This window comes from Corvus kubaryi, unplaced genomic scaffold, assembly GCF_017639235.1.
Source record: "Corvus kubaryi isolate FWS band 111438036 unplaced genomic scaffold, C.kubaryi_AGA036_p1.0 37285, whole genome shotgun sequence".
In the NCBI taxonomy this organism is placed as follows: Eukaryota; Metazoa; Chordata; class Aves; order Passeriformes; family Corvidae; genus Corvus; species Corvus kubaryi.
Genome location: NW_024581089.1, coordinates 822,955 through 839,614, shown reverse-complemented (window position 1 = coordinate 839,614; position 16,660 = coordinate 822,955). Strand labels below are relative to the sequence as shown.

Below are 16,660 nucleotides of genomic sequence, written 5' to 3'. Positions count from 1 at the left end.
CCCTAATTCAATCACTGCCCTTGTAGAAAGGGCTGGCCTTACATCCTGGTACGATGTTCAAACTTGCAACAAAATATTTCCAGCTCGCCTGCAGTGGGGATCCGCCAAATTGGCTGCAACATTAACACAAAACACATCATGTGTCATCTATCCAGGCAGGGGCTTTTTCCCGAAGTGTAGTTAAGTAGCCTAAATTGCCTTTTGGTTTATTTCATTACCATCCCCTTTACAGCCAGCCCTCTCTGAGGGATGAGCGCTCCTGGGCGAGGAGCTGAGCCAGCGGGCTGGGCTGTGTCCAGTGTCCCGGGCTGGGCTCCTGCTCCAGCCACACCACGCCAAGCACAGCCAGCCCTGCTCGGCAGGTCTCAGCTAAGCCTGGGCACGGGCACTCGGCACAGAAAGGTCTGGTTTTGCCTGAAGAGGAGTTTGAGCGATACCAGCCGAGCCCCAGTGCCAGGGGTCCTTCCCAGAGGTCCAAAAACACTTGGAGGGGGACGGGAAGGAGCAGAGGGATGAGAAAGTGCTACTTCATTGTTCTCTTTTCCATTTATTGTTTCTGTATTTTCCTAAGGTTTGCTGGCTACCTTTCCCTTTCCTTCTGCACTTGTCAGAGGTGCCAGGGGTTCCAGTCCTCCCTGCTGGAATCCCTCTGGCACATCTGCCTCATTTAGGTCCCTGCACTCCGCCGCTGAGCTTTCCCCTCCAGGTCTGCCCCCTCTGACCCAGCCTCTCCACCTGTGCCTCACAACCCCTTCTGTTGCTTCTGCTCTTGCCCACAAATCCATCCTCCTCGCTGGGCTCTCAGGGCCGTCTTCTGCAAATGCAGCAAGCGACGAATTGACTCCAGAGCCTGCAGAAAATGGGCTACGTGGAACTGGAACCGTCTGTCCTCAGCAAAAGCAAGCCCTGCCACGGTGATTTGATAGCTTTAGCGTGCTCTGATAGCGGGTGCTTGGACTATTTGTTTCACACTGAAATATGTGCATGGTGGTTATTATTCCAGTACCCTCTGATGAATCAGTGCCTGTCATATGGGATTCTCTGGGTAGGGACAGCAGGCCACAGTCTTTTCCTTGGTTTCCATGAGCCAAAAGCAGCACCCTTCCCTTTAAAACTTGGTCTGTGATAAAACCAGAAACCCTTCTTCACCTTTTATATCAGGATTTGTTTCTTTGAAGGGATTATCCAGCAGCTCATACTTTTTACACTAGATGAAAACTTTAGGTACGTTACAGACTGACTTTTCCTAAAATGTAAGAGCCTGGAGGGCACAAAATTTAAATCCCAGATCCCCTGTTTCTTACCAAATGACTATATCCAGCTCCATAAGCCATGGGAAGTAAATCTGTATGCACCAGTGAATGCTCTGAACTGGATTAAACGCAGACAAAGAGCTGGAGTTCTTTTAGCTTTGTCCACTTTTTCTTTGAGCTCCTACAGCAAACTGTCAGTACTTGTTTCTCCCTCTCTCTCCCTTTGCCATTTGCCTCTGGGAAATAGTTTGTGTGGGGAGAGCTCGGGCTGGCTCTCCCTGCTGATGTTATCTGCAGATGCAGCACCTTTGGGCACTGCCATTAGGAGCACAACAAGTTTTCTCTCCCCCTTTAGTTCTGCAGGGAATGTGTAGGGTTGGCCATGTGAGGGTGGCAGCTGCAGCCTGGGAGCTGCAGGGGCTGGCTCCAGCTCCGTGGTCCTGCTGTGGTCCTGGAGCTGCCTCAGCCAGGGGTCCTGGGGGGTCCCACCCTGCTGTGGGGGCACATGGAGAGCTGGTTCTGTGCCTGGCGTGCTCAGAAACACTGCTCACACCCAGGCAGGCTTTTCTCAGCTCAGGGTCTGCCCCTGAGTTGCTCAGTGCTATGTCCTGGGTTCCCAGCACCCAAACCAGCTGAGTTCCCAAAGGACCCCACATTTCCATGCCTGTGGGGTCAGGGACTGCCCAGCCCTGGCTCAGCCACCAGAGCTCTGCAGCCCTTGATGCCAAAGCTGTGCTGAAGGACCTACACTGAAATCTGGAAATCATCCCACCCCCAACAGGATTCCCACGGAAATGGGATCAACGCACGGCCAGCCCCACAGGGCCTGGGGCCAGGGACCCTCCACTGCTGCAGCCAAAATAACCCCGGCCCCAGCCTGCATGTGAGCCCAGGTAATTAGTGAGACACAGACTCTGACTCCTGTCCCAGCAGGGCCATGATCTTGCCTAATTTTGCCTGACATCAGATCACCTGGGTCAGGAAATGCCTGTCTCCCGCAAATGTCTGCACACACACCTTCACTAAAGGTCAAGGAGAGCACAACTATTGGCAAAACGAGTGAGATTTTCACCACAGAAGAACAAGGCAGGGTTTGGAGAGAGGCCACAACGTTCCTCTGGGCTGGGGAGAGCCACGGACAGGTGGCCCTTTCAGCTGGTGGAAGGTGAGGGTTTGTGCTTTTTATTATTACAGAGGAAATGGCAGCTCCTTAAATAAGACAAAGCTCTTCAAACTTCGGGAATAATGTTGAGATGCATTTGTCTTTCTATTGAAAAGGATTCATTGAATGAAAATAATGTTTTAAGCTACTAGAATAAAGCCACGTCTTATTTAGTCTTTCCACAAAATAACTTGAGAACCAAGTCATGTGTAGAGCAACTGGCAGAGAGGTGTAGAGTGAGACCAGAAATGGAAAAGGGCACTGGGTGGATGTGTAGCACTGACTGGACAGACAGCAAAAGGAGTATGTCTCTTAAAGTTACTAGGAAATATCTCTGCCACCTGTTTTATCCAAGTTTGAGATCAATCTCAAAAGGATGCTACTGCTTAGGTAACTTGCAGGACTGTTCCAGCACCAAAGCTCTGAAGTGTGAGGGAAGTACAAGCAATACTTGGTGCTTTTTGATTGGAAAAAAAAGAACAGGAGACAGCACAAAAAAGGAAACCCTACTGTCAGAGACAAATCCTATGGAATCTTTAAGAAATGTAAAAAACTGCATAAAAACCACCCAAATGCAAGTTTAAAATTAGCAGAGGCGTACTTAAGCAGAAAGGATGGAAAATATTCCCATCAGTGGATGGCCACCATCTATACACACAGAGCTGCTGTCGAGTGTGCTCTGTAGAGCACATTTTGCACTGATACCCTCTGGCAAACTGACTGGGATGAGCTTGGAAACGATTGTGTCCCACACTGAGTGACTCATCCAGACAGGCTTTGATACCTCGCTTGAACATCTCGTGAAGATCTTATTAAGCACAGCCAAAAGAATTTTTTTCCTCATGTTTTTGATAAGCAAATCTGTTCAAAAGAATATCTGAAGTCAGTATCAAACAACTTTGCTCCTGAGCACCATGAGCTGTGACTGCCCCAGAAATCCTGCTACCCCAGGCAGGCTGAACCATTTTTCTTGTTACAGGAATTTTTGTGTTTTAAATAAAAAAAACGAGTGGGGAATCACCACAGCACGTGACCTACATCAATCAAACCACCTTTGCACTTTCCTTGGAAAAAGGAAAGGTGTCTCAGGAAAATCAGGCAACATGCTGCTCTGAGGACTGATTATGAAGAGAGCCAGGAGCATTCTGATAAACGCCACCCTGCTGCAAACACCACAGCTGGGTGGGATTTCCTGGCACCAGCATCTACCTTCATGAAGGGATATCCCGTTTTAAAGAGCAGAAAAACTTCTTCCAGATTTGAAGGCATGATACCCTCAAAAATGAAGACTTCAGAAATTTTATACTCTCATAAGTTCAACCTTTTGTGTCCTATTTGTGACTTTTCTCCATGCCACCCAAAGCAGGAGGTTCCTTTCATTTCTTATATGCCCTTACATAGAGTTTCATATTTATTTTTGTACTTTCTGCCTGGAACATTAGCTGCCCTTTACTCCACCATAATGAAAAATTGATCATATGCAGCAATTATTTTGGAAATGCAGCTTCTGTTTCCACAGTATGTCAAACAAGTAAAGAACAAGTGTTAGTTAGACTTTCTGCATGCTCCCAGTGCTCACGCCCTGCTGCCAGCACGTGCAAACAGAGCGAGATGTTCTCCTCTTTCCCTGGGCAAGTTGTGTTGTTTAAATCACAGAGCTGGTGCCCTTCAGTCACTAACAGTGAGCAGAATAGCAAATGAGCAAGAGCAAGGCCAGTAAAAGCAGAGAGGAATGCAGCAAAAAATATTTTCTCCTGCATATTTTTCTTATACTTCTGATAACCTCCATGACTTGCTGTACACTAAATCAATTTATCACCACTTCGGGGTCCAGAAAATAAATTTCACAGAATGCTTTTATAGCTGTTATTTTTGAAGAATAGCTGAACTTGGGACAAAAAGGACATAACTGGTTTCAAAAGGTGAGATTTAATGAGATGGATTCTCACATGACCTAATTAATGCTCTCCTCAAACCATAAGTCCTGGCCCTTGCCTTTTTTCATCTGTAGGAACTGCTCTGTGAAATGAAACAAGGTGTCGTAATACCTCAGAGCTACAGAAACATTTAGGGGGGAAAAGCCCTCCCAGACCATTGAGTCCAAGCTGGGCCCAATCCCCACCTTGTCACCAGCCCAGAGCACTGAGTGCCACCTCCAGGGTGTCCTCGGACACCTCCAGGGACAGGGACCCCAAACCTCCCTGGGCAGCTTCTGCCAATGTTTAACAACCTCTTCCACAAAGAAATTATTCCCGACAATTCGAGTTCTTCCTCATCTTTCTGTCACTGAGGGTTCCTCCCAGGAGAACACGTTATCTGCCACCGTAGCTGCTCCTGGGATAATCTACCCAAACACTCTTGGTTTCCCAAAAGTAACTGTGCAAGTGGGTTCCATGAATGTGGCTCGGGCTCTGAGCTTGCCCAGTGCTCAGCAGTTCTCTCTGAGTGCTCTGCTGCTCTAATCAAGCTTTATGAAAGTCAAATGAGGCTCTGAAGTTTTTATTTATCTCCATCAGGATCCTGCCTGCAGAGACAGTGGGCATGATGTGGCTGCCCCTGATGTTGACAGCTCACCATCTGTAGGTGTTTGAGAGGAGTGACACCCCTGAAATCCCCTCTGCCCTGTGGGCTCAGGCCCTCCTGCCCGGGTCTCCCCAGGTGCTCTCTCCTCTCCTCCCTCACCCTCTCCCCTTCCCACCGTATCTGATAACAGCTGCAGGACCCTGGTACCCCTCGCCTTCTCACCTCTCTCCTGAACACATTCCCGTTCTCCCCAGACAGAAGGGACCTGCCCTCTCATCTCTCTTTGGTCATCAAAACTCAAATCAAAGCCATGAACTCCCGAGCTGCAGCCGCAGCCTCAGGCTGAGTTTCCCGTGGCTGTGACAGAGCTTTCTGAGTCACGTCCAGTGCAAAACCTCCTCACCCACCCCCTGAAAGGAAGTCCTGCTAGTGAAGCTTTTCTCAACTACAAACATCCAAACTGAGGCTTAGGTTAAGTTTTACACCAGGAAAGAGACTGAGAGCAGCATTTCCCCACTCTCTGCTGGAAGAGGCTGGGAAATGGGGGGTCCTGGTGGGGCACTTTGAGCTTCCTCAGCTGCTGATGGCAAAGGCTCACTGCTTGAAAGGTGGCTTGGCAGCTTATTGAGGGGTCACTGCTGTGATGGCTTCTGGGCACAGCTGCCTACAACACCACTTGCCTTTTGGTTCTGTGGGGTTTTCTATTTAAAAGCAAGGCAAATATTTTAACAGGGAAAAATGGAAATAATTTGAAAACATAACTGTCAATGGGTTTGATAAACTACTTGTTTTTGAAAAATAACTCTTGTGAGACACATTATCACCTAGATTAGACTGGATCAATGCAGTGCCAAGTAAGTGTCATCATGTAGGAAGTTTAAAGGTCTGTCATAAAAAGGAACTTGGAAAAAATAGTTCTGAAAAAATCTGGCTTCTTTTAATGTGCTTTCACTTGTTACTATTAGAATATAGCTGAATTGTCTGAAAGACATTCAACACGTGATTTTATATTCCATATTTAAATGAAAATGTGATTTCCTAGCCCGTTACTGAAATGGGATTGTGAGATTAAGGGAAAATTTGTCTAGGATTGTCATTTGCTGCTGTCCAAGCAAAACTGACACTGTGGACATGATGGATTTTAGCTTGTGAAATACTGAACAGTCATGTTGTCTGGCCTACCTGGGCACTTTGTAGGATGAAGCTGCAATGGGCTGGGAATGGGGGAGGTGGTACAGAATTACAGATAGAGTTGTTGGTTATATTATCTAGCTTACCTCCCTATCACTGCATAAGTTTTCCACAGTACATTTCTTCCTTTCCAAAAAGATACTGGATAGAATGTTCATGCCAGAAGTGAATAAAAGATGATGATTGAGGAGTTTTGGAAATGAAGAAACAGCCTGGTGTTCACTGACACTAAGACAGTTCAGAAAGAAAATGAGACAGCAATTTTTCTGCCTTTTGACACGCTACCCACGTAACATTTCTTCTTAGGCCATAGCTACCTTCCTTACATTCTGGTCACCAATTAAAAATCACTCCAAGGTACTGATACTTCCAATCAGGACTCTCTAACATAGTGATCTGTGTGGCATTTTGCTACATATTAAAAATGTCATGATTGTCCATTGTTAAAAACATCCTTTTCCTTAATCCCTGCTTCACCCTACAAGCTCATCCCTGCAGTCAATGCATGGATCAGAACAGTGAAGTCAATGAAATCCAAAGTGAACAATGTCTGCTGACCTTGACGTCTTCAAAGTCAACACAATCCTTCCAGCATCCTCTGTCCAGAGTGTCTGGTTTAAGTTCTGATCTTGGGAGAGTGATCTTCATCCATTCTCTGGGCATCTGAATGAAGATGTCACTAGGAAGGTAATGGTGCTAACAGTTTGCATTTTAGCGTGATGTTTCTGAAGAAACAGGAAACACTCCCAATAAGAGGAACTTGATTTGATTATACTCCTCAGTTTGGGAACACAATGAGTTAAATCTTGGGGTTATTCAGACAAGGACGTCACTGCTGCTCCTCACTTTGGAATTTGTCATGGAGCCTGAGTCATTCTTCACACAAAAAAGATGCAGGGAAAACAAGAAATGACGCAACTGGAATTTGTCCTCGTCACAGCGGATGCACACGGAGAGGAATGACCCAGGCCTGACTCATTCCCACTGAGCTTCACCTTCCGTGGGACTCTCCCCACTGGAGGGGAAGCTCTCCTGTGAGGTGGTGCTGGCAGTGAGGAACTGTGTATAAAGAGCTGGGAGCCACCAGGTAGAGCATTTTGACAAATGCTTCAGCTGTCGAGAGAAAAGTTTCCAAAGAGTGATGGAAACCAAGAGAGCAGCCTCGCTGGTTCCAGACAACTAATCAGGAAACACCTCTCGTGCTAAACTAATAAAGCCAGGTACTGGCAGGAGCATGAGCTCCAGAATATTATCACTTCATATTGCTTCCAAACATTTCCAACCAATAGCCACACACAGTTAATTATAGTTCATTTAGTTGCATACCAAACTGTGAGAGTTAACCCTTAGGTACCCAGCAGATAATACTGCACAGGACATTATTCATCATGCTGAAAAATATCTATAGATTTTAGTTCTCCAAGACAATAGTTTCAGTTGAAAAGGGATGTTTTTCAATTCTATCGACCTTTTTAGGTAATGTCAAAGTAATTCTACGTCAATTTTCCAGTACTGCCTTTATAAAAACACAATGTCTCTTAGCTCAGCTTCTTGATTGACTCCTTTGGTCTAGAAAGAAGCAGGAGGTATGCTCATATTTGGTACAGAGAGACACTTAAACTTCAGTCCTGACACTGGTCCCAACTCAGTAAATGACACTGGGGATGCACCCACGGCCTGCTTTGCCCACCTGCCATTTACTGAGCTGGGAAGAGCACCTGAGCTACCTCACAGCCACTCCCATTCCCTTCCCACTCCCAGCCCCTCTGTTTCCCAGGGAAAACATGACCTGGGCTGTGGCAGAGGCTCCAAGCCCATTGCCAAGGGTGGTTGTACCCTGGGTGGGATCTCACCAGGCTGGCACATCAAGCAACAGCTGCTCAGGGAAGTGAGAGCCATTCTTGCCAGTTTAAGAGAAATTTCTCATTGCTCTCCAGTTAATCACTGTGCCACTATGTCAGTTTTGTAAGGCAGAAGCTGGATCACGATGACAGAGTGTGTATTGTGAACAGACTTCCACACATTTTGTGTTTACAATTCAAAATATTCACGTTATCATAAAGTAACATGATTTTGGTGTTAATTGCAATATTCTTGTGAGAATAGTTATTCCACGAAGATGACTTTCCAATTAAGTTTAATACAAAAGTGTTTTCCCCCTCCAGTTGCAGTGGGACAATAGATCCACACTTCCATGTTTTCAAATAGCTCCCACTTATCAGAGATAAGATCCTACCAGCAGAGCCTCTCTCTGCAGCCCCACAGCTGCCAAGAGCAGCACACCCAGACCCAGGCCAAGAATTTTAACAAGGATCTTCTGGCCTGTTCTCAATGAAAATTTGCTTCTATGCAGAAGAAAGTGGAATTTCCTAAATTTATGTGTAATGCCCAGTGCAGTCTAAGCACAGGGTGCCCAGAGCAGCTGTGGCTGCCCCATCCCTGGAAGTGTCCAAGACCAGGCTGAACGGGGCTTGGAGCAACCTGGGATAGTGGAAGGTGTCCCTGCCCCTGGCAGGGTGGGACTGGGTGGGCTTTAAGGTCCTTTCCAACCCCAACCATCCTGTGATTCTGTGATTCTGTCATTTTAAGCAGTAGTTAAATAGTTTTTGTCTTACAAAGCAATCATGTGCTCACAGAGTTCGCTCTTGGCGTTTACTGTGTGGATGGATGTGGCTCCCCTGGGTCAGCTCACCCTCTCACCACACAGGGCTGTTGCTTTTCCTGAGCAGATCTCCCTGCTCACCACTTGTACACGAGCTCAGCAGCAGCAGCCAGCAATGCCGTTGACAGTTCCTCTTTATAAGCCATGCACAAGTGAGTCTTCATTTTGAGATGGGTGTTTGTAACAAAGGGTTAAACAATTGCTCCAGGTCTTCAGTTCAGAAGGGCATAGGATGCCAGTAACAGAGCTAAACACCAGTTCCACCAGTACATGAACCCATCAGCGAAAGAAACTACACGTCTGTGGTGCACCTTTAGTGTATTAATCTGATATCAATTTTATAAATCTATCATTAAGGGGTACCTTAATATAAAGCAAAAGTCCGTTGGATCAAATTAAACATATGTGTTAATGCTAAGGTATTCCTTAGCATAGCTGTTTAAATCTACAATTTTCTAGAAAATATTTTAGACTTTGACTACACCTTTCAGTCTAAATTTGCTCTAAGTATGACAAGGCAGACACCTCAGGCTGATTCCCTGGGAAAGCAAAGCCTGAGCACTCACTTGGTGTCTGGCTCCCTTCTGCCTTCTCATTTCCCACCGGAAATTTCAAAGTAACTTCAGCTAAATATGACAAAGTGTAGACATTTTGAAGAAACTTCTGTGAAGACTTAATCCAAGTTTTTGTGGACACATTCTCTTGACTGCTTATTGAACTTCTTTATTGACAGGCTATTGTGCCCTCTCAATAGTTACTTGTTCAACAGCTGCAGGATTTATACCCCCAGAGATAGCAGCATGTGCTGTGGCCCAGTTAACATCTCCTGTGGGAGCAGCTCTGTCAGAGGGTGCATGGTTCCCCCCCAGTTGTGGGTGGCCCCGTATTTGGCACAAGGTCTGGAATGCTTTGGGCAAGGCTCATTCCCCCAGTGCACTCTCACAGGAACCTGGATGGAGCACCAGGGTGGATGCTGGCTCAGAGCTGGGTTAGAATCCACGCCATGACCTTCCTGCTGCTTGGCCCAGGGACACCCTTTAGGTGCAGCTCACTGTCAGTACCAGAAGGCTCAGGCTGATTTCAATAACCAGCACTAATTCAAGTTAATCCCAGCGTTTTCTGGCACTAACTGGGCATGAGAGCCAAGCATCCTCCCCGCAGTTCCCTGAAACCTTTCTATCCTTTCATAGCTCAGTTCTGCATCCTGCAGTACCAACAGACTTTGTCTGCATCCTTGGACTAAAAGGTTGTTCTTCGTTCATTGATTTTTTAATTGTTTACTTCAAAATACCTGGAAACTCTTTCCATTAAAGCAAAAGTCTGTTCCATTTGTACAGCATGTGCCAGCAATTATTGCTCTTGGTGAGCATTCAGGGCTTCATGATTTCAGAGTTCTCTGCCACCATGTGTTAATGACGAGGTTTGAACCAAGCCTTGGTTTACCTTTCAGTTTTACCAAAACCTGGGCTGAGTTACAGGCTGAGCTCAGGTAACTGAGTTCATGTTCCTGACTCATCATTGCAAGGCTCTTGGAAACGTTCCTGGAGATACTTTCAGCTCAGGCTCGAGAGGTCTGGGCTGTAACTGCAGGGGATACCAGTCTTCTTTGAGTTTTGCTGAAGTGTGGGTATGGAAGATCCCAATAATAGGCAAGGAAATCAGTCTTGGGATTGGAAACCTAAATTTGTAGTGTGACAAATGTCATCTGGAAGAAGCAGAACAGTGCTCAACAGCTGTTTCTGAAAATTTTTCAACAACTTAGGCCAAAATTTAGGTATGAAGCCCAAAAATCTTGGATTCTTATTAAATTTCTCAACAAAACATCAAAGAGCACAGGTTAATAAAAACAATACAAAGCGAGACAGCCAAGCTCATAGGTCACAGTAAAGGTTAACAGGTGCTGCTTTCTTTCTTGCAACTTTTCATAAAGTCACAGAATGGTTGGAAGGGACCTTAAAGCTCATCTTGTTCCAATCCCTCAGGTTTTTTGTTCCAAGACTGGGATAAGTTTTCCAACACCCAAACACAGCAGGAATCTGCTGGGGGGTGATTGTGCTCCATGAAAGCTGCATTTGCTTCAAATCAGTAAGGTTTATTTTGTTCTCTAACAGGAGAGACACCAAAGCTCTACCAAGGCTCCAAAGGTGCTGAAAACCCTGGGAGAACTGAACAATCTGCACAGCTCTGATTTTTGTCTCGCTGATGCTCCCCTCTGAGCACTGAATGACAAGTGTGTACCCATGGGAAGCGCTGCTAACTGTCCGAGAGAAAGGCCAAATTAAATCAGGAATTGTCCGGAAACCTGTGACCCAGCCAGGGGCTTTGCTGAGCAAATTAATCATCAGAGCAAGCATCTGATTACTGCAGTTGTAAGAGGTGCACGATATTAAATTTGGAATTTGAGATCTTTGTTATTTATGAAGAGAGCCTGGCCCTCAGTCCCTGCTCTCCCTGTCAGCAGCATGACAGACTGTCAGCTCCAGTAATCACACACATGAAATGCATGTTTTGCTCAGAATGCCAGAATCCTCTAAAACTGCAACTGCAGGTAAGTGATAGCATTTATCATCCCCTAATCTCCAGTGTAAATCAGGAATTCAGTTTTCAACCACATGAGATATAGGAGGGAGTTGAAAGCCAAAATACAAGTAGGACCATGTATCACCATTTCTGATTAGCTGAAAGTGGAGGACAAGTGGAATGAAAATTCATTCTTGTGGATTACAGTTCTTGTGGAGTCCAATTCCCTCTCATAATTTAGACCAACATTAATGCTCCCTTTATCTTTACCCTGGGCTGTTGAGAAGATGCAGAACTTGTCTGTCAAGCTTGGACTTGCTTTAAGACTATTATCTAAAAAAGTAGGAAGGCCATAAATAGTGCTTTGATCCTTTCAAACACAAACAAAATGCTGTAAGGGTGCAAGGGATGTGTGTTTCTTTTCACACCTCGGAAACTGCCCAGCAGAGCCTTGGGATGGAGTTGGATGGGATTTTTGGAAGCACTCAGCCGTGCCCTGTGGTCCCACCAGCCTCAGTGGGAGCTTTCCCATTCAGTGAACTGGATTTACTCCAAACTCAGTGCTTGGCCTTTCTGGGAATCCTGCTGCCCCCAGCCAGCGCGTGGTGATGAAGGTGCCAGGAAAGACTTTGTGGCATTTAAGGCTCCTTTTCTAATGGCACTGAAGTACAGCTGGGGTGCCAGGCCTTGGGGCTGGAGTGCCTGGAGAGAAGGCAGGGGCTCAGCACTGGGCTTGCCTTGGATAAAGGTAACTGGATCTGCAGTGGTGATTGCCCACTACGCAAGAAGAGGAGAACGTTCAGGAAAGTGTCATGGCAGCAATGTCCCCCCGAGGTCAGAGAAGCAGCAAGTAAAGAGTGACACAAGTGAGGGCTTTCCAGGACAGCTTGGGAGAGCCCCTGAGCTCTGTGCTTTGTGTGTCTCTTCAGCATTGCTGCAGTTTTTTACAGGGTGAAGCATTAAACACCTCAGTCTACTATGATCCCTGCATGATCCATTTCAGAAGCGCCTCCTGGGTGCTCACAGCTTTGCTTGCTGTTTGCAGCAGCTCTGTCAGGCACGTCCTGCACATCCCCTGAGAGCCTCAGAGCTGAAGGGGAAATCTGAAATGCTCCTGATTCAGAGGATGGGGAGACATTGCAAAGTTAGTGCCCCTACATGTTCCTCCGGAGAGAAATGCTGAATAAAAATCCACCTTGATGTGCTCTTGAATTGCAAAAGCCTTCTAATGCAGCCTGTGCCCATGATTTATAACAATGACTCATAATATTGCATTATACTTAATATGATGTAACGCTGATGCAAGATGCCATTCGTGGAATTTCAATGTCACAGAGAAAAAGAGAGGAGAGAGCAGTCTGGTCATGTACCTTGCCATGCTGTCAGAATGAAATGTTCACAGCCAAAATGTGTAGAGCCTTTAAGTATCTACTTTGCTATTTTTTAGCAGGATAACCTGGAAAATAACATTTTTTATTTCCTGGAGCATAAATATCTCTCAGACATACATTATTGTGTTACTGGCAGTAATTTAATCAACTTTATATTTGAGAAGACAAATTTGCTAACAGACAATTCAGTCTTGCAATTATACCCCCTCACATGGAAGTTTGCAGGGCAAATAAGCATTATGCCTTTAAATTAATTGAAGCTTTATCTCCCTTTTCTGACCCAGCTGTTATGAATTCTCCTCCTGTTCTCACTGTACTGCTTGCTCCTTCCTGCAGTGAATCAGCACTTCAGGAAACACTAATTCAAAGAGGAAAGACACCCTAAACTCTGCTTCTGGAGGTCAGAAATCGCTGCTCTCCAGTAGGTTTGACAAATGAGGTGAGGCTCTCGGGCTGCTCGGGGCCAGTTTCGTGGGGTGTGTGTGACCCCTGCTCAGAACTCTGCCCCGGCCCTTCCACGCAGCCCGAAGACCGGCGAGCTGTGCTACAGAACTGAGCGCTGCTGGTTTGTCACCCAGACAGAGACAGGAACAGAGGCAGAGCCCCGTCCTTCAGCAGGGAGGGAAGCTGCCCACAGGCACCCCGGCTGTATTTGGGCTGTGGGAGCAGCTGGGATGGGTCGTGTCCCCCGCGCTGCTCCCAGGGGCTGCTCCTCGCGGCGTCCTGGGTGTGCACGGGGGGTTGGCCAAGCACTGCACTACCCAGGCTGGTAAGGGAAGGAACATGGATGTTCTCCACCTGTGACCTTTGAAATCCTCCACATTTGACACCCTCAGTTGTCTCATTTCCAGAAACAGCTGACAGATTATAGAATCAGAATATCCTGAGCTGGAAGGGACCCTCAGGGATCATCCAGTCCAGCTCCTGACCCTGAACAGACACCCCGACAATCCCAGCCTGTGCATCCCTGAGAGCATTGTCCAAAGGCTCCTGGAGCTCTGGCAGCCCTGGGGCTGTGCCCATTCCCTGGATAACTGTGCCCATTCCCTGGATAACTGTGCCCATTCCCTGGATAACTGTGCCCATTCCCTGGATGACTGTACCCCTGCTGTGTGTTCAGGATGTTCCGAGGCTGTTGCTGGCACCGCAGGGAGCAGATGGACATTGCCTGGGTAAAACAGGACTGTGAGAGGGTGGAAAGTCTTGAACTGAGGTCTTCATAAATCCTGGATTAGGCTTTTCCTGCAGGTTCTCTGTTGGGTCATACTGCACAGTCCCCTCTACGCCCAGTCTTCCCAGTAAACCCAGCAGACCATTCTCAATCACCAAGACGGAATGGATGATTCTAGCAGTGGTTCTCAAGAAGACAACCCAATGTTGATAGATCTGTGCTTTCCTAGAGTGCATCCTGAACCAGCTGCAGCAGGTGTCACCCTGAGGAGGGACCTTTCCAGAGGTGAGCACCAGGTGAGTGGGCACAGCACAGTTTCACATTGCAAGACAAGAGAAGTAGAGGCAACTCACTTCTGAACAGCACAGCAGTGCCTACAGGTGATGGTAAGAAATCAATAAGAATTGATTTATTTTTGGAAGCCTGGTAGGTGCCAGTCTGTCTCCTAAGTGCATAAATATCATCAAAACCTAGCCATGGGCGAGTAAAACAAGACAAGAATTTGTAGCCCAGAGGAAAGCCACCATGAATAGATTGTGTGGAGGCTGATAAGATCCATACTGCTCCAAAATGGAGAGTTCCACCTCACAACAAGGCTGTCTTTGTTGTGGAAGAGTCAGGTTGTGAGAGTCCTGGCGTGCCAAATACCTGTAATGGCCTCCCCTGCCAATTGTCTTTAAATACTGTGATCTTTCACACAGGAGCAAAGCCTGAAAGAAATCTGTCTAGCAAAACCATCATTTATTCATTCTCTACAGGGCAGTGGAGTAACAAGCCTCTCCTCAGTCCTGTTACTCCTTCTCTCCCCTGAAGATTTCAGAGATTTGTTCGAACAAAGATCGGTAATTTTGCTCTGTGAGGGATGCAGGAAGAAGCGCAGAAATATCTCTAGATCAGAACAGTTCCTGAGCCTGCTGGAGAAATGGCAGATGGCCAGAGATAGCACAAACCGCTGCTCTCCCAGATAACAATGTGGAGAGCTGAACCTTCCAGGCACGAGCTTTCAGGACAGCAGATTGTGCACAGAAAGGTGAGAAACACAAGGAGCCTCATGGGGAGGCTGGGGAGGCTCCTGGAGCTGGTCTTCCCACAGTCTGCTCCAGGACCAATGACCTCCTCTGCCCAAGGTCCACACCCGGGGGATAACTGAGGCAAAAACCGCAACTTTTCTACTTGGCTGTATTTTTGAGCTTTGCATTGGGGAAAAATTTCCAGCCAGTAGGCAGTTCCAGCTATGTTTGCAGTCTGGTGTAGGCTGGTGTGTCATTTCCTGGGAATCTTTTACTGCCAGCACCCATCAAATACAAGCAGACCTCTCAAGGAAGTAGCTTTCCCACAGAGGTGAAACTCCTCTGCTATTTTTTGTTTCGCTAGATCTCTGCTTGTACAGCAGAGCAGGCAGTGGGCGTTGGTGTTTCACCAAGCTTTTCAGGATGTGCCTTCATGCTACCAGAAGCTAAGTAATAAAGATCTCAGATCATTTGCGTAGCAAATATTAATGCTCAATCCTTGAGTTATTCTCAGAATTTGGGGTTAATTTTGCCAGTGTTGAAGTACAAGTTTTTGCACCAGAGAGCCAGACACAGGCATTTGGGATACTACACAGAGTAAAACCCATAATCTCACCTATAAAACCTCTACAGTAGCATTCAATTAAAGAAGGGTTAGGCTTTTGTTTGGGGTGGAAATGGCTTTTCTTCAATACAATCTGCCTGGCTCCAGCATAACTGGAGATGTCTCAGAGCCTACCGGTAATTACCACAACGAAAGTAGCATCCACAAATTAACTGCTGTTCCCAACTTCCTCCTCCCATCTGGCTCTAAGTCACACTCACATAACGCTGCCGTCAGGACCATTGCACAGCAGGTAAAAGGAGAGCTGGGGAAGCAGAGGATTCACATCCCTGGGAGATGGGATCAGCCAAACTCGCGCAGGGAGAGCTCTGCTGGGCTGTGCCCGGCTCTGTGAGGAGCACACCGACACCCCCTGGCTATTCCAGCTGCTGGAATCGGAGCCACAGCACTGATGGACTGCCCTGGGAACGCCTGGGAATGCCTGCCCCACAGGGATCTGAGGAGCGCAGGTCACACCAGGCTGGGTCTTGTGCCCGCACCAGCTCCATTGGCGATCAGAAACACGGCCAAGGCAGCAAACCCGGGGCGTTCAGTGCCCAGGATCCCAGGAAACCTGTGTGTGCGAGCTGCTGGATTCCTGCCTTCCCCAGAGCTGCTGCTTTCAGTCCCAAAGGATGGGATGGGGCGGGAATCCTGCTGTGCTAACCCCAAATCCGTGCCACAGTGTAACCACGGTGCGACAGGGACTCAGCCCGGGGTCTTTGCTGAAGGCTTTCCCTCCTAGCAGCGGTAGCGCTCACACAAAGGCTGAGGTTTGAACAGTGGGGTTGAAAATGATCCCTTTTCAGCTGAGTGAGACGTTCATGTCTGAACCTGACGAGACTCCCGCTCACCCACACAGTAGCAGGCAGCTTTTTACCAGAAGTACCGTTTGACTTCCCAGATAAAATGGTTGGGGGGTTTTTGTTGTTGTTGGTTTTTTTTTTTTTCTTTTTTATAGCTGCAAAGAGTAACATTTAGACAAACGTTTGACGAGCAGATGGTCCAACAACCTGCAGAGGTGCCTACTTGCGTGCTGCGAATGATGCCAGCACGGAAGCCCCACGGTTCTCCCGCACTGCGGGGCACTAAACCCCACCCCAGCCCCGGGATGGACACGGGGCACGGGACACGGGACACGGGACACGGGACTCGGGACTCGGGACACGGGAC

General features: G+C 47.2%; 1 protein-coding gene across 1 annotated transcript in view; it reads right to left on the bottom strand.

The window, feature by feature from the left end:
- WNT7A (Wnt family member 7A) overlaps positions 1–16,660 on the bottom strand; it is a 34,649-nt gene that overhangs the window by 5,626 nt on the left and 12,363 nt on the right. The gene's annotated exons all lie outside the window — the stretch shown is intronic.